At 35.9% G+C, this 21,899-nt stretch overlaps 1 long non-coding RNA gene across 1 annotated transcript in view; it reads left to right on the plus strand.

Annotated features, from left to right (window-relative positions):
* LOC110255493 overlaps positions 1 to 21,899 on the plus strand; it is a 133,468-nt gene that overhangs the window by 15,641 nt on the left and 95,928 nt on the right. The window contains exon 2 of the long non-coding RNA XR_002335879.1: positions 12,784 to 12,835. This is a non-coding gene — a long non-coding RNA (uncharacterized LOC110255493). The remainder of the gene's footprint in view (positions 1 to 12,783; positions 12,836 to 21,899) is intronic.

Raw genomic sequence — 21,899 nt, forward strand, 5'->3', positions numbered from 1 at the left:
TTTTAATAAATGCTATGTGAAAAACTAATCTTGTAAGGCCGTAAAATAACAAAATTTCATGAATTCAGAGTCTTTATAGGCTGGAATTTTGGTCAGCTGAACAAAACTATAGGCCTAAATGATTTTAATAATAATGTATTTCTAGTTGACTGTGAAGACTTTTTTTTCACCTCTTTTTTTGATCCTATACCAAGTAATAAAAATTGGCATGTTATTTTAGGGAAGATAGAAACACATTTGTACACATCCAACTGACTTTAAAATAAAGTAGAATGCAATACCAAGTCTCCAGTATTGGCTAGCTTCAAATTTCTCCATATCACTTTAGGGAAAAAGAAAGCTACATATAACATGTTTCTGGAGGATCAAACACAATTTAGCTGTAGATCTGAAGTTGCTTGGGTAATACAGTCTGAATGGAAACATTTGAGTTTTAGCTTTATTAATTGTGCAAGTTCTTCTCCTCTCAGCATTTTCAGTGTTCACAACCTGGTTTTGTATCTTTCCACTTACATTATACATGACCTTGTCTGTATCTGGTGAGATTCTGATTGGGTTTTTAAATGCTTTCAGTGCATACAAGTGCTCTATGCTCCTGCTCACAGCCAATAACACACACCATATTTCTCAGTCACCTTTCATTGCCCCTGGAGTCAAAACGAGAAATTTAGGTTTACAGGGTAAAACCTACATGTGGGATAGATAAGAAAGAACCTTAATGCTCTGAGGATCTTGACAGTCTATCTGCATGGAGCTCTGCTATGCATGTGTACACATTTTTGGAAAAAGATTTTTAAATTTTTTCATCCTATGAAATATATATCATATACAAATGTAGAGGAATAAGGCTGTTGTACCATCTCCAGTGCATAAAATCTTGGATTTCAAAGACATCAACATATTTAATGTCTTTATCCCATAGTACATTTAGTGACGGTTAGGTTATTCATTTCTCTACATAGCATAATAATAAAAATTAATGTTGCTCCTAAAAATATAGTTAGGAGTTCCTGCCATGGTGCAGTGGGTGAAGAAATCTGGGCGCAGTGGCTGGGGTCACTGTGGAGGTGCCATTTGTTTCCCCGGCCTGGTGCAGTGAGTTAAAGGATCCAGCATTGCCGCGCCCACAGCTTGGAATAAATCCTTGGCCCAGGAATTTCCATATGCAGTGAGTGTGGCCATAAAATGAAAAAAGTGAAAATCATTTAAGCATTTAAGATGTTTCTAGACACCCTCTCCTTTTTTATTTTGTTTTGTTTTTTTTTTTTTGGCTGAGAGTATGTCCCATTTGGGATGTATAAAAACGTAACTTGGAATAGTTTCTTTGGGTTTTATGCCATCAACTTAATATATAGTTAGGTTATTTATTTCATTGCACATCCAAGTTTTTGAGATTATTTAAATTTTTTATCTTGAAATTATGTAAAATATTTAGAGTTTCCATATTAAAGTCTATAAAATAATGTATATTTAGAGAAGACTAGCTTTTGTGACTATCTGGCATACCCTATTCTTTGCCTCTATTTTTAATTCAAAAGTATAGTTTAACCTACTATAAAATTTAAATGTATATATACATGTGTATCCTACTTTCTTAAATACTAAATTTTCTCCATCTTTTTTTTCCACATAAATATGTATCTTGGAGATCATTCAAACATAAAGGAGATATGCCTTACTTATTTTTATTTTATAGCTGCATAGTCCTGCACTCTGAGAACAAAACAATAGTTCGTTCAACTAGTCCCCATTGTATGAAAATCCTTGAACATAAGCTTCTTAAAAATCGTTGCCAGCATACCTTTAGGGCTGATTCCTAGAACTGCTGGATTATAGGGTCGATGTATTAACCAACCACATTCATTTGTCCCACATGCACAAGCCAAACTCTGAGATGCTGAGGTTTTCAGCAGGAAATGATTTATTAATAAGGCAGGTGAATGAGGAAGTAAGAGAACAAATCTCAACTCTGCTTCCCAGAGGTGAGAGGCTCAGGAATCTTATGGAATAAAACTGAGGCATGGGGAGCCTGGAGAGCCATGATTGGAGATAAGAAGAATGTGACTATGGAGAACAGTATGGAGGTACCTTAGAAATCTATACATAGAACTACCATATGACCTAGCAATCCCACTCTTGGGCTTATATCCAGACAAAACTTTCCTTAAAAAAGACACATGCACTTGCATGTTCACTGCAGCTCTGTTCACAATAGCCAAGAGTGGGAAACAACCCAAATGTCCATCGACAGACGATTGGATTAGGAAGATGTGGTATGTATACACAATGGAATACCACTCAGCCATAAAAAAGAATGACGTAATGCCATTTGCAGCAACAGGGATGGAACTAGAGACCCTCATACTGAGTGAAATAAGTCAGAAAGAGAAAGATAAATACCATACGATATCACTCATATCTGGAATCTAATATACAGACAAATGAATGTTTCCACAGAAAAGAATATCATAGACTTAGAGAATAGACTTGTGGTTGCCCGGGGGAGAGGGAAGGAGTGGGAGGAATTGGGAGCTTGGGGTTAATGGATGCAAACTATTGCTCTTGAAATGGATTTACAATGAGATCCTGCTGTGTAGCATTGAGAACTATGTCTAGATACTTGCATCGCAACACCATAGTGGGAGGAAAAATTATGTATACATGTATGTGTAACTTGGTCCCCATGCAGTACAGCAGAAAAAAAAAAAAGAATGTGAGGTAATTGTCTCTCTGCACAGGTGTGACTAAGCTACAGGCTTCTTCCTGGGACATGTGTTCCAAAAATGGATGGTGTTAGCATGTGGTAATTGTGCAGTTTGGGACCCTCTGACTTCAAAAGGGCATTGAGTGGACACTCACACATGCCCAGTGGAGGCTCTGTGGTCTTAAGCAGTCTTAACCCACTGGAACTAGGACTAGTCTAGCTGACTCTAGAACAACTTGGGTGAATGTCTTTACTGCTTAGGCAAACATGGAAGATGACAAAGTGTTATGTATTAATTGCAAACTGATGAGTACCCTTGGTTTCAAATGCTTACGTTATTTTGCTAGGCCTCATCAAATACTTTATCAATATGAGATTTCCTACTTTGCATCCTTACCAGCACAAGCTGAGAATGACTATTTAACCAACCCTGCCAATAAAGCATAATATCAAAAGTTTTGATAATTTTACAATCTGTAAGTGAAAAATGTAAATTCAATTAGGATGAACCAGGTTGAGTATCTTCTTATATAGTTAAGGGATATTTATATTTCCTTATCTGTGAGCTATCCTTACACTTTACTATTTTTTTTTTATTTTTAGAAGCTTATACGTTTTAATGACTTCAGTATTTTATACAAAGTTGGACATATGTTATTATGTAATTGTAGTGTTTTATTTCATACACCACTATGGTGGGCTTTTTTTTGATATGAAACTTACTTTTACATAATATATTTTTCAAATTTAACAATTTTTTCTGTTGTGCATCTGGATTTGAGTCTTTGGGAAGTATTCCCATTGCTAAAGTTACAGAGGAATCTACCCATGTTTTTGATTAATGTTTATATACTTTGCTTTTTTTCCTATTTAAATTTCTGATCCCTTTGGGATTTATCCTTCTGAGTGGTATAAAGAATAGATCTTCATTACTTAATGAGTATAGCAATATTAATTAATCTTTGTATGCTAAATTTACATATAAAATTGGATCCATTTAATTTTAATCAAATAAAAGTTGTAAGATAAAGTGTACAAAGTAATGCTTTAATATATGTATTCATTGCAAAATGATTCCCCATTGGGTTAATTAACTTATCCATCACCTCGCGTTCTTCCCTCCTCCTTTTACTCTGTATTAATATTTAGGTTCTACCCTCTTAATTCTCTTTGAATAGTCTATTTATGCATGTGCTAATACAGTTTTGATTATGGTGGTGGATTCATATTTATTAATAATAGGTAGAGCTACTCATCTATGATTGTTTTAATGGGGTTTATCTCAGGAAGATAAATATTTAAATTTTTATTATTTTTAACTCATGATACATATTTTCAACTCCAAATCCTAGCCACTCTTAACACACAATGAAATCCTTTAATGGAGGTGTTTATAGTTCAAGGTGTGCAGTTCTAGTGGTTTCTTCTAGCTTTTTTACTCTTGCATGTTTGAAGAAATAAATTTTTCTTGCTAGTTCTCTGCTTTAGGCTTTTTCACGTATTTGGAAATATGTCATGGAGAGTTAAAAGATCTGGATTTCAGAATTGGGTCATTAATTAAGAGTGGAAGGAGGAGTTTCTATGTGGCTCAGTGGGTTAAAGATCCAGTGTTATCACTGCTGTGGCTTGGGTTGCTGCTGTAGGTTCGATCCTTGGCCCTGGAACTTGTGCATGCTGCAGACATGACCAAAAAAAAAAAAAAAAAAAAAAAAGAAAGAATAAATAAGAATTAGAGGTGTAATATCCAACAAGATAAACATAACTAAATACTTACGTATGTTATATATGAGCGTAAATCCTAAGAGTTCTCACCACAAGGAAAACATTTTTTTCTATTTCTTTAATTTTGTATCTATATGAAATGATGGATGTTTACTAAACTTCTTGTGGTAATCATTTCATAATGAATGTTGAATCATTATGCTATACATATTAAATTTGTACAGTGGAGTATGTCAATTATATCTCAATAAACCTGGAAGGAAAAATAATGTAGAGGGAGAACTTATTGAAGGAAATCACTTAACTTCCCTTACTTCTATTCTCTAATCTATAAAAAGAAATTTTGTGGAGAGAGAACATCATCATTTAGGAATAAGTTCAGTGGTCCATAAAATTCATTTTAATCCAAGAAAGTATTTTTTTGCATAACAAAGAATTCAGATTTAGAAAATACAGGGTTGACTTGGTAGCTCCAGGAAGACATCAGGGCTCACTTTCTGCTCTACCAACCATAGAGTTGTTTTTATGCTTTTGGTCTTATCTTTTGTTTGTTTGTTTGTTTGTTTTTTGTCTTTTTGTCTTTTCTAGGGCCTCACCTGTGGCATATGGAGATTCCCAGGCTAGGAGTCTAACCGGAGTTGTAGCCACCAGAGCCACAGCAATGCAGGATCCGAGCCGCATCTGCGACCTACAACACAGCTCACAACAACGCCGGATTCTTAACCCACTGAGCAAGGCCAGGGATCAAACCCACAACCTCATGGTTCCTAGTTGGATTCATTAACCACTGAGCCACGATGGGAACTCCGGGTCTTATCTTTTAACCTGTGTTTGCAAGATGCTTTCACTGACTCTTCTGTGTTTCTATTTAAAGGAAGGGGAAGAGCATAGCATAAAAATCATATCCAATCTTCATTAGCCTTTATTAAACATTTTTTTATAAGCTCTGCTCAGTCATTCCTACTTACATTTAACTGACCAAAGCTGTGCACTGTGGCCATTCTTCATTTCAAGGGAGGTTATTGTATTTGTTAATGTGTTAGATTTTCAACTGAGAGCCATGACATCAAGCAGAATTATGATTCTATACATAGAGAGAAGACGGAAAAACAGAACAGTTTGCCACAATGGACTACATGAAAACTAAAAGCCCCTCTATAGATATCAAAATAAATATAAACAAACTATTTTCCTATTTTTTCTCTCCCTCTAATATGTCTTATCTCATTTATAAAAGTTATTTCCTTTTTGTTTGTGTTTGTTTTTGTTTTTTTTGTCTTTTTGCCATTTCTTGGGCCACTCCCACGGCATATGGAGGTTCCCAGGCTAGGGGTCCAATCAGAGCTGTAGCTGCCAGCCTACACCAGAGTCACAGCAATGAGGGATCTGAGCCATGTCTGCAACCTACACCACAGCTCACGGCAACGCCGGATCCTTAACCCACTGAGCAAGGGCAGGGATCGAACCCGCAACCTCATGATTCCTAGTCAGATTCGTTAACCACTGAGCCAAGACACCAACTCTGATTTTCATTAGATTCTAAATATAAATGATATCATGATACTTGTCTTTGAGTTACTTCTCTTAGTACAATAATCACTAGGTCCGTCCATATTGCTGGAAATGACATTACTTCATTATTTTATATGGCTGGGTAATAGTCCATTTTATATATGTAACACACCTTTTTTAATCCATTTCTCTGTCAATGGACATTGCTTGGCTATTGTAAATAGTGCTGCTGTGAATGTTGGAGTGTATGTATATTTTCAAATTATGCTTTTCTTGTGATAGATGCCCAGGAGTGGAATTGCTAGGCCATGTGGTAGTTCTAGTTTTAGTCTTTTAAGGAATCTTCATACCATTCTCTATAGTGGCTGCACCAATTTACATTTCCACCGACAGTGTAGGAGGGTTCCCTTTTCTCGACACCCTCTTCAGGTTTTATTGTTTGTAGACTTTTGCTGATGGCCATACTGGCTGGTGTGAAGTGATACCTGATTATGGTTTTGATTTACATTTCTGTAATAATTAGTGATGTTGAGCATATTTTCTTTTTCTTTTTCTTTTTTTTAAGTCTTCTGTCTTCTTTGGAGAAATATCTATTTAGATCTCCCCAGTTTTGATTGGGGTTTTTTTAAATATAAAGTTGCATGAGATGTTGTATATTTTGGAGATTAAATCCCTCGTTGATGGATTTGTTTGTAAAGATTTTCTCCCATTCTGTGGATTGTCTTTTCATTGTTATTTATGTGTATGTGGTTTTATCTCTGGGCTATCTATTGTGTTCCACTGATCTATATTTCTGTTTTTTTGTGCCAGTACCACACTATTTTGATGGTGTAGCTTTGTGGTATTTTTGAAGTCAAAGAGCATAATTCCTCTGGTTCTGTTTTTCTTTTTCATGATTGCTTTTGCTATTAAGGATCTTTTGTGTTTCCATATAAAGTAAAAAACAAACAAACAAACAAAAAACTAGTAACAAATGCTGGAGAGGGTATGGAGAAAAGGGAACCCTCCTGCACTGTTGGTGGGAATGAAAATTGGTACAACCACTATGGAAAACAGTATGGAGGTACCTTAGAAAACTATACATAGAATGTGATATGACCCAGCAATCCCACTCTCAGGCATATATCCAGATAAAACTTTCCTTGAAAAAGACACATGTATCCACATGTTCATTACAGCACTATTCACAATAGTCAAGACATGTAAACAACCTAAATGTCCATTGACAGATGATTGGATTAGGAAGATGTGGTATAAATATACACAATGGAATACTAGTCAGCCATAAAAAAGAACAAAATAATGTCATTTGCAGCAACATGGATGGAACTAGAGACTCTCATACTAAATGAAATAGTCAGAAAGAGAAAGACAAATATATATGATATCACTTATATCTGGAATCTAATATACAGCTCAAATGAACCTTTCCACATGGAGAACACACTTGGAGTTTCCAAAGGGGAGGGGGAGGGAGTGGGATGGATAGGGAATTTGGGGCTAACAGATACACATTAATGCCTTTGGAATGGATGAGCTATGAGATCCTGCTGTATAGCACTGGGAACTGTATCTAGTCACTTAAGATGAAGCATGATGATGTGAGAAAAAAGAAGGTATACATGTATGTGTAACTGGGTCACTTTGCTGTACAGTAGAAATTGACAGAACACTGTAAACCACCTATAATGGAAAAAATAAAAATCATTATAAAATTATAAAATTCAAAAAAACTTCTAGTTCTGTGAGGAATGCCATTGGTAATTTGATAGAGATTGTATTGAATATGTAGACTGCCTTGTGTTAGTATAGTAATTTTGACAATATTGAGTCTTCCAATCTAAGAGTATGGAATATCTTTCTTCAGTTATGTCATCTGTGATTTCTTTCATCAGTGGCTTACAGTTTTCAGAGTACAGGTCTTTTGCCACTTAGGTAGGTTTATTCCCAGGTCTACCCTGAATACTCCTGATTTCTTCTGTCCATGCTGTTGTTGTATCAGTGGTCCAATCATTTTATATTGTCTAATACGATTACACTGTACACACAAAAAAGCCACAGTTGTTTTTTTCTGCTTATATATTAATGGACACTTGGATTCTTTTCCATTTTGAGCTGTCATATTTAAGTTGTTATGAACGTTCACATTCATTTTTGTGTGGACATATTTTTTCATTGTTAGATAAATGTGATTGTTAGGTCATATGGTAATTGGACACAACAATTTCTGATGCTGACAAATTCTTTTCCAAAAGAGCAGGACAATTTCTCCAGGAATGTATGGGGTTCTAGTTGTACTACATTGTCACCAGTGCCTAGTATTGCCAGTCTTTTACATTTTAGTGACATAGTATTTAGTAGAATGTTCTGAGTTATAAAGGCAGTATACTTACAGTTCTCTCCTGAAGATCTGTCTTTCAAGAGCAGCTTCCTCTTGTCTCTACCTAACTTCCCACCATGCTTCATGAGCTCTTCCCTATGAGTGAGGAATTTTGTTGTTGGTCAGTGACTGGGCGGTGTTTATACTTAGATTGTTGAGCTCATTCCCTCAATTCTCTTGCTTTCAGTATTTCTTCAAATTTCCACCTATTCCTACAGCCCTGAACTGCATTAACTGGCATCTTGAATTGGTGAGGCTGAGGTTTCCCACCTCTCCTTTTCTTACCTGTAGCTGTGATGGTTGAGGGGACTTCTTTTGTCCTTATCTTTGTAAACGACTTGGAATTTTAACATTTACCCAGTTTGTTTTGAAGCTATGCTCATTTTTCTCCATTCCAGTTGCAGTTTATAAGCTCTTCTCTAGCTTCTGCCAACTAAAAAAAAAATATTTTCTAGTGACTTCAAATAGACATTAAGTACACATTCCCAGAAATGTCTCCATAATTAGGTTTGAAAGCAGTGTCCAGAAAGAAGCTTGATAAACTGATAAAAAATGTAACAAAAAATAAAGGATTCACTTAAATATCTAATCCAAGTTCTGAGGGCCATGCAGTTGAGAATAAAATTATAAAAGAAGAGTTTCTTTACTTTCTCAGGTCAGGGATGATCCAAAGAGATAGTTAAAATTTAAGCAAAACTTAACAGTGGTACTTTATTTTCCTTTCTGCTTCTTTCTCCTACTGTGCTATTACATACCCATGGAAACTATTCTGTCACTCTGTGTCTTCATTAAACCCATGTTTAGGTCTGACTTGCCTCCTTGAATTATTCTTACTTTCTTACTTAAAATTTTTCTTACTTAAAAGTTACTTACTCCTACCCTGCTTTGATGAGAATTCCAATTCTCCGGTGCAGTTCTTCTGCTGAAAGTTGAGCTGGTAAGTTTCTTTACTATCTTAGAGGCTTTTTCACTTTGTAGAAGTAGATGTTTAATATCTCAAATTTTGAATTGTGAACATTTAGAGGATATAACAGGATATAGTAAATTGCTCAGTTTGCAGGACACAATGTATTGGGGGCAGAGGGCAAACTTGTAGGCAGTTCCTGAATGGGGATATTTTCTAATGGTCAGCAATTCTGGAATATTTTAAATTTTTTAACCTGTTTTTAACCTATTTTCATCTTTAAATCTAGAGATTTGTTTGAAGCCTCTTACATTTGGTGTGCGTTTGATTTCAAGTAGCAGCCCATGGCACTGACTCTAGGGATTCATGGGTGGTGGATGGCAGGTAGCCAGAGAAGTGAAGACTTTTTTTTTTTTTTTTTAATAGATAAGCAGTTGTCTCTGCAATTTTCCTATATTCTACTCTGTTCCCTTTCTGCAGTCTTCATACCTTTCTCTCCAGGTTCTCTGTGGATTGATTTCTCCTCATTGAAATGAGTTTTAACAACTATACTTCTACGTGATCACATCTCAACATTTCTGGGGAAAGGGTCTCTTTCCAAGTTTAGTTTGGTTCTTCAAAATTGTACTCTCCAGTGTCTCGTGCAGTTAAATCAAGTTAAAACAGAGCTATGAGCTCAATCATATTCTTTGTCTATAATAATTTCTAACTTTTGCCTAAATTACTTTTGCTTTTCAGACAGCTTCTAGATCATTGTATTTGATCATTGCCATCCACCGTTTCTAATCTATTGAGCAATTTTTTCATTAAGTATGATTTTATTTTCTAAGTTCTTATGGTATGTTACCCTCTTTGGTTCTGAGATGTCATTTTTAATTTACATTCTGCCCTAAGTGCTCTAGCCTTTTCTTTTGCAGTTCCCCACTTTATGCAGCTGGTGGATTCTACCTGCTTTGAGAACTTAGCTATTTAGTCACAAGAAGATTGAATGCCATGCCAAACACATGCTCTCCTTGTAGCTTCATATAAATCCTATTTTCTCATATCTTAAAGAATACGGTGACAACGAATCCCTTATTGCCACATATGATACAACAAAATATCATGTTTCACGACAAATAAATGAATTACAAGGATATTTCATATATAATAGAATGTGATGGGCGTCCTTTTATACACTTAGTATCCATTGCTTATTTAATCATATGTGTAATTAGGTGGTTACTATAATTATTCCTTTCTTCTGCAATAGAAACCTAAGCAAGAGAGGCAAGTGAATTAATGGGATCCACAAAGCCACGAGTTAACAGAGAGAGATTCAAGTTCAGGAACTTTGGCTTTGGAACTTGACCCTTAACTCTTAAACTACTTGGTATAGATGAAGCTCATGGATCTAGACAACTACCCAATGAGATGTTGGTATTAACACCATTTGTACTCGAGGAAGTAGCTACAAAGTGAGGTTAATATTACTTCCTGTTGTGTGACTAAAGTACACAAACAGGACTAGAATGTGAGGCATTAATACCTTTGGAAAAGCCTATTACTGCCAAGAATTCATGTTGCTTCTCTCTCTAAATATCCTGCAGGAGACAAGAGAGACAATAACATCAAACCAAGGTTTTCTTGTTTTAAGCCGTGGAAGCAACAACATTTAAAGGGTACAGAAAGAAAATTAGAAACATGACAAATGCATTTATTAAGGACTGAACCAAATTCCCTCCGCAAACACTGTTTTACCAAGTGTTAGAGCAACTGCTTCAAAGCCTGCCAGTAACAATCACTGAAAAAAAATATACTGTGTAGCATAATGCCTAGTTGTCTGTTTGGACTAAATATCTTTGACTATTTGAAAGCCATGACCTGCTGAATGAAGCAAGTGGGGCATTCAGCCCCAGTGTACTCTCTCAGAAAAGTGCTGCTTAGCGTAGAAATGTTACCTTAGAAAATCCTTCATTAATTAAGGATGTTTTCTCCTGCGTAAATATGGGCACTCCTTGGAGGGAAAGTATATTAAGTCTCACTCATTATTCAGGCTCTGATGGAACTAGTTAATTCAATCCAGTTGCTAGCCAACTGAAAGTAAGTCTGGATAAGGAGGCAGAGGGGGAGTCAGTGCACTGCACTGAAAAAATACATGCTTTAAAGTCAGATAGAAATAATCTGAATCCAGACCTCTCACTTACACGCTGGTTAACAACGAATAAGTTTGGAAACCTCAGCTTCCTAATCTGTGAAATGGGTATGATGGCAATCAGAAAATTATTGTGATTACATAAAATAGCATACATAACACATCTAGTGGATAATATCTACTAAATGTCACAATAAATATCTATTAAATATAATATCTACTAAAATGTTAGCTCTATTTTCTGCTAGTGCTTCTCTGGAACAGAGGTCTCCCTCCTCTGTCTCTAATTCTCCTATCATTTTTTTCCTTTGTATAATTCTCTATTCAAAAACAGTACATCAAGTCAGGATCCCCACAAAATTATTCTCAAAAGTTCAGCTTCTTATTTGCTTTATCACTAGTATTTTGCTATTATAGAGATACAAGCTAAACCCTATTCATGAAGTTGTATTTACAGGAATGGTTAGTTGAGTTCCTTCCTTTTGGAAGGAAAACTTTTGTGTGTATGTGTGAAGGGGATGGAAACTATTTTAAGTAAAAAATTGTAGGTAAAAATTTGTGGCATTCTGTTTCAAGTTCTGGAAATGGTTGAAGGTTATATATATTGGACTTGTAATGCTTATTTACTATGAAATTCTCACACCTATCACCTTTTAAAACAGACATGATTGCTGTAAAGAACAAAACAAATGAAAAATCCATATGTATCCCTAGCACTTTCTTGATTGTTTGACTTTTGAGAAAGGAAAGAGAATAAATGTCAATGCATTGTGAATATTAGAAGTGGTCTTTTTTGGAGAACAGGCTTGTAGTTGCCAAGGGGAGGGGGAGGGAGTGGGATGGATTGGGAGTCTGGGGTTAATAGACACACATTATTGAATCTGGATAAGCAGTGAGATCCTGCACAGAGGACTATATCCAGTCACTCTTGATGGAACATGATGGAGGATAATGTGAGAAAAAGAATATATTAATATATGTATTACTGGGTCACTTTGCTATATAGTAGAAAGTGACAGAACATTGTTAATCAACTCTAATGGAAAAATAAAAATCATAAAGTGGGCTTTTAAGTGTCTTTAGCCATTGTATTTTATAATTAATCCTCCCAGTTTTTCTTGTTGATTCCTTCCTCTTCCATAAATAAAATTAATCAGTCAAATTAGGGTCACAGTTTCTCCAGAGTATTCACTACTATGGACAGGAGAAGAGACTAATAGGAATGAAAATAATAGCTGCCACAGATGAGGATTATCGAAATGATGGGGAATTTTGCATCAGGGCTTCTATGAAATTCCCATCAAAAAGGCAGCAGTCATTTGCTCCTGTGTGTGCTTTGTGACTGGTTCTTTAACAGTTGACTCACTGCTGCTTCTGTTTCAACTTTCCTTTCCCTCTGTGATTCTCTGAAATTTCCTTTCCCCTAGGAAGCTGAGCAACTGCATAGAGAGCCAGGTCTTCCCAGAGGATTTCTTGAAGGTAAAACTTCTGATTACATTTAGGAATTTAAATGTTAAGTTGACATAAATGATATCCAGTCTAAATGTTATTTTTCTTTGATTTTTGAACCTTACTATATTTACGACTTGAGTTGTATTTTTGACAAATATTTCTGATACTGTTTCATTTAACTGAAGAAAAGCCGCTAAGATAAGTTCTTTAGAGAAATGGGCAGTGCAGTTTTGGAGACTTTCTTGAACAGCTCCTGAGGCAATCAGGGTCAGGTTTCATTAGTGCTATTGGGAAGATACTCCAGTGATGTTAAAATGATAATAAGTGTTGGAGAAGACAACCTCTCAAATGGTGCCCAAGCCTAACCTACTCCACAAATACATATCAAAACAGACATTGTATGCCTGGTTCCCCAGATAGATGGGTCAACTCAGAGACATTGAAGATGTCACACAGAAGGAATATTTTACTGGGTGATAAAGTGATGCATTTGTAAGTTTGCTCCTTGTGATTTTTAGGATTGTTAGAATGACTTAAATGGATTTTTTCTTTTTTTTGGCGGGGAAGAGATAAAATAAGGTTTACCAATTCAGTCGAAAAGGCTTACATTGAAAAAATTCTAACTGAAATGTGGTAAATTTACAGGAAGGTAGCCAACTATTACTCATTCAAGAATGACATGAGCATCTTCCATGTGGCAGGTTGTGTTCTGGGGCTGGGATGCAGGGATGGATAGAGCAGATGTCTTCTCCTTCCCACAAGCTGATACTATTGGGGGAGAGAGGAGCAGAAACTAACCAGCTAACAAGGACAGAAACGATAGCATTACAGATAAAGGGACTTAAAAACAAGAAAAATGACAACAACATGAAACCTAAAGAAAGTAAAGGATGAAGTAACCTCTCCCTGGAGGGGGGGAGCTACTATTTTAAATTGGGTCATTAGAAAAGGTTTCTCTGAGAAGATAAACAGAGAAGCTACATATAAGGAAAGTGTCACAAAGAATTGTTCAACTTTACAAAATACAGGGCAACATTGTTATCATTTATATGAATTACTTAAGCAGTTATTTTGAATTGATCTTGATACAGGAAGATAATACTTTTTGGACCATTTTAAAATGAATTTCTTAGACATTTGCCTGCAATCTCTGAATTCATTACATAGCTGTTGTATGCAGTGTTCTCTGGCCTTCTTCTGTGCAGACCTCAGACTGCTACATCCCAAGTAGAAAAGGTTGTGGAATACTGCTATGGGTACCAAATTATCAGCCTTCTAGAGTGTCTACATGTTGTGGTTGTGTTTTAATTGGGCAGAAAAATAGAAAAGCAAGCTAGGGGTTTAGAACTTAGCTTTTCAAAATCACTGTCAAGTAGATTCTGCATCTGGGATGCTTTTCTGACTTTGGCTACTTCTTTTTTTATACCAGGTGATAAGAATTTTTCACCATTTTATACCTTCTATTGTTCTCCTTGAGTTGATATCTGAAAAAGACTCTCTGATCTCTTACATGCTCTATTTAGTTGACCTAGCCATTAAAATACTCATCTTAAAATAGCTGCCTGGTCTCTCTTTATGTTAATTATTGCAAAAACTAGAGAATAATTTGCACAAAAGATTAAAGACATTATAGATGGCATGGCTAGTATAGTAACAAATATAAATTCACACAATGTTGTGCTAAGTGATAAAAGGCAGTGAACTGGAACTTTCTCATTCAGGTTAAATTCCACTGAGACTTCTTAGTATCAATTGTAATGGCGTATTTTCTTTATGTGGACACTTACCTGCTATTTTAGATGGAGGCTACTGATGCATTACACACAGGCTGTGGGGGAGCTGTGCATAAGTGCTTACTTTTTCTCCCAACTAGTAATTGGTCAAATGGTTCCTGCAAGTCCGAAGCTATTTCAGAGACTAGATTAAGATGGTGGCATAGAAGGACTAGAGCTTAACTTCTCTCCTGAAAACAACAAAATTGCAGCCAAATGCTGAGCAGTCTTCAACCAAATGGACTGGAAACTTTCAAAAAGATATCCTACCCCAGAAAACAAAGAGGAGACCTAATCGAGAGGTATGAGGGGTGATTATGCCATATAAGCAACCCCATACCTCCCAGAGAAGCCCCACAGACTGGAAAATAACTGTATCACAGAGACTCACCTCCAAGAGTGAGATTGCTGAGCCCCACTTCAAGTACAAATGCCTGGGGATCTGGCATTGGGAGAAAGAATCCCCGGAGCATCTGGCATTGAAGGCCAGTGGGGCTTGTGTGCAGGAGCTCCACAGGACTGGGGGAAATGGAGACACCATTCTTAAAAGGTGCACACAGACTTTCACATGCACTGGGTCCCAGGGCAAAGCAAAGTCCCCAAAGGAATCTGGGTCAAACCAGACTGCAGTTCTTGGAGGATTTCCTGAGAAAACAGGGGGTGACTGTGGCTTGTTTTGGGGGAAGGGTATTGGAAGCAAAGCTCTTGGGAATATTCAATCAGGAGGCATTTCTCCGGAGGTGGCCATTTTTGGAAAATCTGCCCAACCCATCAGGGCTGAGAAACCCCAGACCAAACAACAATCCTGGTGGGATCATAGCCTCACCCATAAGTAAACAGGCTGCCTGAAGATGCCTCAGGCACACAGCCACTGCTAATCTCACCCAGAGACAAAGCCTCACCCACCAGAGGGGTAGGAATCAGCTCCACCTACCTTTGGGCAGGCATCAGCCCCTCCTCCCATCAGGAAGCCTACAGCAAGCCCCCATACCAACTTCAGCCACAAGGGAGACAGACACCAAAAGCAAGAGAGGCTACAACTCTATTATCTGTAAAAAGGTCACCCCACCAAAAACCTATAAAAATGAAGAGACAGAGAACTATAACTCAGATAAGGGAGAAAGGAAAAACCTCCAAAAAAACAGCTAAGTGATCAGGAGACTCTCAGACTCCAGGAAAAAGACTTTAGACTGTTGATGCTGAAGATGATGCAAAACATTGGAAATGAACTGGAGGCAAAGATGGATAATTACAGGAAACACTGAGCAAAGAAATACAAGATATAAAACTTAAGCAAGAAGAGACACAAAATACAATAACTGAAATAAAAATTCATTAGAAGCAGCCAAAAGCAAATATAGGAGTCAGGAGAACAAATAAGCAAGGTGGAGGACAGATTAGTGGAAATCACAGATGTAGAACAGAAAAGAGAAAAAAGATAGAAATCAAACGAAGAGAGTCTCAGAGAACAAAGAATCTCTGGGACAACGCTAAATGCAAAAGCTCTGTGATGTCTGCAAATGTTTCCTTACGGGTAATGAAGCTTTCTGATCTGAAAGAGAAATTAGGGAAGCAATCCCATTTACCATTGCATCCAAAGTATAAAATACCTAGGAGTAAACCTCCCTAAAGAGACAAAAAGACCTGAACTGTGAAAACTATAAGACACTGATTAAAGAAATCAAAGATGACACAAATAGATGGAAAGACATACCACACTCTTGGATTGGAAGAGGCAATATTATCAAAATGACTATACTACCCAAGACAATCAACAGATTCAATGCAATCCCTATCAAATTACCAAGGATATTTTTCACAGAACTTCAACAAAATATTTTAAAGTTTGTTTGGAAGCACAAAAGACCCAGAATAGCCAAAGACATCCTGAAGAAGAAAAATGGAGCTGGAGGAATCAGGCTCCTGGGCTTCAGACTATACTACAAAGCAACAATCATCAAAACAGTATGGTACTGACACAAAGACTGACATATAGATCAGTGGAACAGGATAGAAAGCCCAGAATTAAACACATGCACCTAAAGTTAACTAATCTATGACAAAGGAGGTAAGAATATACAATGGAGAAAATACAGCCTGTTCAATAAATGGTGCTAGGAAAACTGGATGGCCACATGTAAAAGAATGAAATTAGAACACTTCCTAACACCACATACAAAAATAAACTCCAAATGGATTAAAGACCTAGATATAAGACTAGACACTATAAAACTCTTAGAGGAAAACATAGGCCAAACCCTCTTCGACATAAACAACAGCAACATCTTCTCAGATCCATCTCTTAGAGTAATGACAGTAAAAACAAAAATAAACAAATGGGATGTAAAAGATTCTTCACAGCAAAGAAAACCACAAAAAAAATGAAAAGACAACACACAGAGTGGGAGAAAATCTTTGCAACTGAATTGACTGATAAGGGATTAATCTCTAAAATTTATAAAAATCTTTTGTAGCTCAATACCAAAAAAACCGAAAAATCCCATCAAAAAATGGGTAGAAGATCTAAACAGACAATTCTCTAAAGAACACATATGGGTGGCCAAAATAAATGCAAAGATGTTCAACATTACTCATTATTAGAAAAATGCAAATCAAAACCACAATGAGGTACCACCTTATACCAGCCAGAACGGCCATCATCAAAAAGGCCACAAAACAATAAGTGCTGGAGAGGTTGTGGAGAAAAAGGAACCCTATTACACTGTTGGTGTGATTGTAAATTGGTGCAACCACTATGGAAAACAGTATGGAGATTCCTCAGAAAACCAAAAATATAACTACCATTTGATCCAGCAATCCTACTCCTGGGCATCTATCCGAGAAAGTGACTTGCAAAGACACATGTACTTAGATGTTCATTGCAGTGCTATTTGCAATAGCCAAGACATGGAAACAACCTAAATGTCCATCGACAGAGGAATGGTTCAAGAAGATGTGGTATATATACACGATGGAATATTACTCAGCCATTAAAAGGAACCAAATACCAACAATTTTAGCAACATGGATGGACCTAGAAATTATCATGCTAAGTGAAGTCAGTCAAACTATGAGACACCAACATCAAATGCTATCACTTACATGTGGAATCTGAAAAAAGGACGGAATGAACTTCTTTTCAGAGCAGGTACTGACTCACAGACTTTGAAAAACTTACGTTTTCCAAAGGAGAGAGGTTGGGCAGTGGAGGGATGCTGGAGGTTTGGGATGGAATATAAAATTGAGTTGTGATGATCATTGTACAACTATAAATGTTATAAATTCATTGAGTAATATAAAAACAATCAAACAAAAAAACCACAAAACTGTTTCATCTGTTTCTGCAGCTGAGTAACAAGAATAAATTAAAGTGATGCAGCAGGAATAAAGGGAAAAAATCAGATTTGTAAAGTTCGATGAAAACTAAAACTTAAGCATCAGAAGCATTGGTGTTTTTTTTTTTTTTTTTTGTTGATTTTTTTTTTTTTTTTTTTTTTTTGCAGTGTTTGGAGTGTCTTAACATTAATCAGAGCATAAAAAAATGTGCTTATTTTCCCCTGGTGGTAGGAACATGTTTTTGTTATTGTTGTTGTTTTAATACAAATCAGTGATTGAAGGGGAATAGAAAATGCTTTAAGAATGTTGTCATCCACTTGATTGTGGAACTTGTTTAAGCATTCATATAGCAAGGATTTTTGATGTAAATATGTACACATAGTTCTTAATGAAAAGATATGCAAAATTGTTGCAAAAGCAGTGGATTCTGGGGCTTTTTACAAAAATTTATATTACATATCTAAGAAAATAAAGTCCAGATTAGTAGAAAAATTCAGCACAATATCTCAAAAACATAATACCAAACCTAAGTGCTTGTAACAAAGCATGCTCCAATCTAAAAATCCAAGGTCATAAGGTATTCTTCTAATACAGTTTTAACTATTTCTTAGGCAAAAGGAATGTTCAAATTCTCTAGAAACTTGGTATAAGGAAAGATAGTTTTAATTAGAAATAATGTTGAGCTCTTAGAAATCATATTCCTCCAAAGTGATATATCATAGCTAGCTTTTAATTTTATTTTATTTTTTGGATTGTAAATAGATTCATAATTATACATAGAGAATATCTTTTGCTAGGGCGACCATGTGCTTTGTAATCAACATGTAACAAACTAATTCAGAAAACATATAACATACTGGGGCTGGATCCTGATTTGTTAGGTCAGCTTAGCAAAGGGAAAATTAATTTCAAAGGAATTAGGTGACTCTGGTAGGGAAAGCTCATCTACACCCACAAATATCACAGTTTGGGAACAAAAAATAAAAATATGAATAAATGATATTACCTCTTTGTGCCTCTCCTTGCTTCTGTTTCTTTCAAAGATTTATTGTGGCTTGTAGGAAAAAAAAAATATATATATATATTTGCATGGTTTATACATTGTACAGCCCTTCACATCATTCAAATATGACTGTATATTATTCAGGCTTTTTAAAGTCAGTGCATTTTGTGTTATCACATGATTTTGTCAGAGATTCTTGGTGAAATTGTATTAAAAATCCTGTTTTGAAATGCAGGTTGGAATATGATACATGCAGCTCTGCTTCATTTCCATGAGAACAATCTCATGGTTTTTTGGTCTTGTTTTCTTAGGAAATCAACAGATGTGCTTTATAAAAGGTCATCTTTTATGTACCATCCCACTAATATCAAGTCTGTAGCATACTTCTACTTCTTAGCACTAGTCTCATTTGAAACTCGTTGTGACAAACTGTAACTTTTTCCCCATACTCCTCTTCCTCCACCAGCAAAATACTACTGTTTCTCCGACTCCATTTCTAGCTAGCATTCCACTGTCTGAGATCTCCCCTCTCTTAAAAAGAATTACCTTTTCTTCCTGTTTTTAAAGCTTTATTGAAGTATGGTTATTTACAATATTGTAATAATTTCTGCTGTACAACAAAGTGATTCAATTATACATATACACATATCCATTCTTTTTCAGATTCTTTTCCCACAAAGATTTTCACAGAATATTGGGCAGTGTTCCCAGTGCTGTACAATAAGTATACAACCTCCTTGGTCAGGTTTATTCCTGGGTGTGTGTGTGTGTGTGTGTGTGTGTGTGTGTGTGTGTGATTTTTAAAAGGGATTTTTTTTATTCCTTTTCTGATATTTCATTGTTAATATACAAAAATACAATTTATGAATATTTAATCTTGTATCCTGCAACTTTGCTGAATTCATTTATTAGATTGAGTAGTTTTTTTTTTTTATCTTTTTGTCTTTTTAGGGCTGCCCCCATGGTATGTGGAGGTTCCCAGGCTAGGGGATGAATTGGAGCTACAGCTGCCAGCCTACAGATACAGCCACAGGAGCACAGGATCCAAGCTGTGTCTGTGAACTACACCATAGCTCACAGCAACGCCAGATCCTTAACCCACTGAACAAGGCCAGGGATCAAACAAGTATCCTCATGGATATTAGTTGGGTTCATTAACCACTGAGGCACGACAGAAACTCTTAAGATCTTTTGTGTGGAGTCCTAAAGGATTTTCTGTATAGTATAATGTTATCTGCAAATAGTGACAATTTTACCTCTTTCCCTCCAATTTGGATAACTTTTTATTTCTCTCTCTGGTTTGATTTCTGTGGCTGTGACTTCCAAAACTATGTTGAATAAAGGTGGTGAGAGTGAGCATCCTCATCTTGTTCCAGATTTTAGCGGAAAGGCTTTCAGCTTTTCTCTGTTGAATATTATAATGGGAGGAAATATTTGCAAATGGTACACCTGACAAGGGCTTAGTCTCCAAAATATACAAAGAACTCATACAATTCAGCAACAAAAAAGCAGACAAATCAATTGAAAAATGGACAGAATACATAAATAGACATTTCTCCAAAGAAGACATATGGATGGCCAGTAGGCATATGAAAAGATGCTCAACATTGCTAATTATTAGAGAAATGAAAATCAAAACTACAGTGAGGTACTACCTCACATTGGTCAGAATGGCTATCATTAATAAGTCTACAGATAAATGCTGGAGAGGGTGCAGAAAAAAGAGAACCTTCCTACACTGTTGGTGGGAATATAAGTTAGTACAACCACTATGGAAAACAGTATGAAGGTTCCTCAGAAAACTAAATATAGAACTACCATATGAGCCAACAATCCCACTCTTGGACATATATTTAGACAAAGATATAATTCAAAAGAAATACATGTACCCCTACATTGATAGCAGTACTGTTCATGATAGCCAAGATGTGGAAACAACCTAAATGTTCATCAACAGAAAAATGGATAAAGATGTGATACATACATGTAAAATGGAATACTACTAATCCATAAAAAAGAATGAAATAATGGCTTTTGCAGTGACATGGATGCAACTAGAGATTATCATACTCTAGTAATAAAGACAAATACCATATGATATCACTTATATGTGGAATCTGAAATATAGCACAAATGAACCTATCTGCAAAACAAAAGCAGACTCAGACATAGAGAACAGACTTGGGGTTGCTAAGGAAGAAGGAGGAGAGTGAGATGCACTGGAGGTTGGGGTTAGTAGGTGCAAAGTATTACATTTAGAATATGAATAAATAACAAGGTCCTACTGTATAGCACAAGGAAGTATATCTAGTCTCCTGGGATAGACTATGATGGAAAATAATGTAGAAAAAATAATGCACATATATATGTATATATATGTATACATATATATATGCATGACTGAATCAATTATGCTGTACAGCAGAAATTAACCCAGCATTGTAAATCTACTATACTTTAATAAAATATTTAAAATTGCAGTGGTATGGGATTAAAATTGTTATTAAAGGTTTCTTGCAGAAAAATCATTTTGCAAGATGCATTACCATAGGCAAATGTAAGGAAAAGTGCAATGAGAATGGCTTAATGCAGAGTTTGAATACACTCTGAAATGTAGGTAAAAGTAAGTTCTAAATTTCTTCTGGTAGTTAAAACAAATATTTTCATAGAAAACTTAATGATAAAGTTCTCATACTTTACACCTGTTGAAGTCTTTGTAACTGGGGTTGTTCTTTGTTCCTCTTACTTCAGGCAAAATGCAAACTCCCCAAGACAGAGGTAACTTTTTAGATACTGAATTTTATGAAATATGATGTTCATTTCTTTAGCATGTGAATAAAGTACTCATCATTGTTCTATTGTGAAGAGTTGGGCAAACTTCCAGAACTGAGACCTGAATTTGCTATTAATAAAAGAACAGTGAAACATTAGGTGCTGGGGGTGGTTCTGTTTTATTCTGAAATTAAATGTGTAATTACAA

This window comes from Sus scrofa, chromosome 9, assembly GCF_000003025.6.
Source record: "Sus scrofa isolate TJ Tabasco breed Duroc chromosome 9, Sscrofa11.1, whole genome shotgun sequence".
Taxonomy (NCBI): domain Eukaryota; kingdom Metazoa; phylum Chordata; class Mammalia; order Artiodactyla; family Suidae; genus Sus; species Sus scrofa.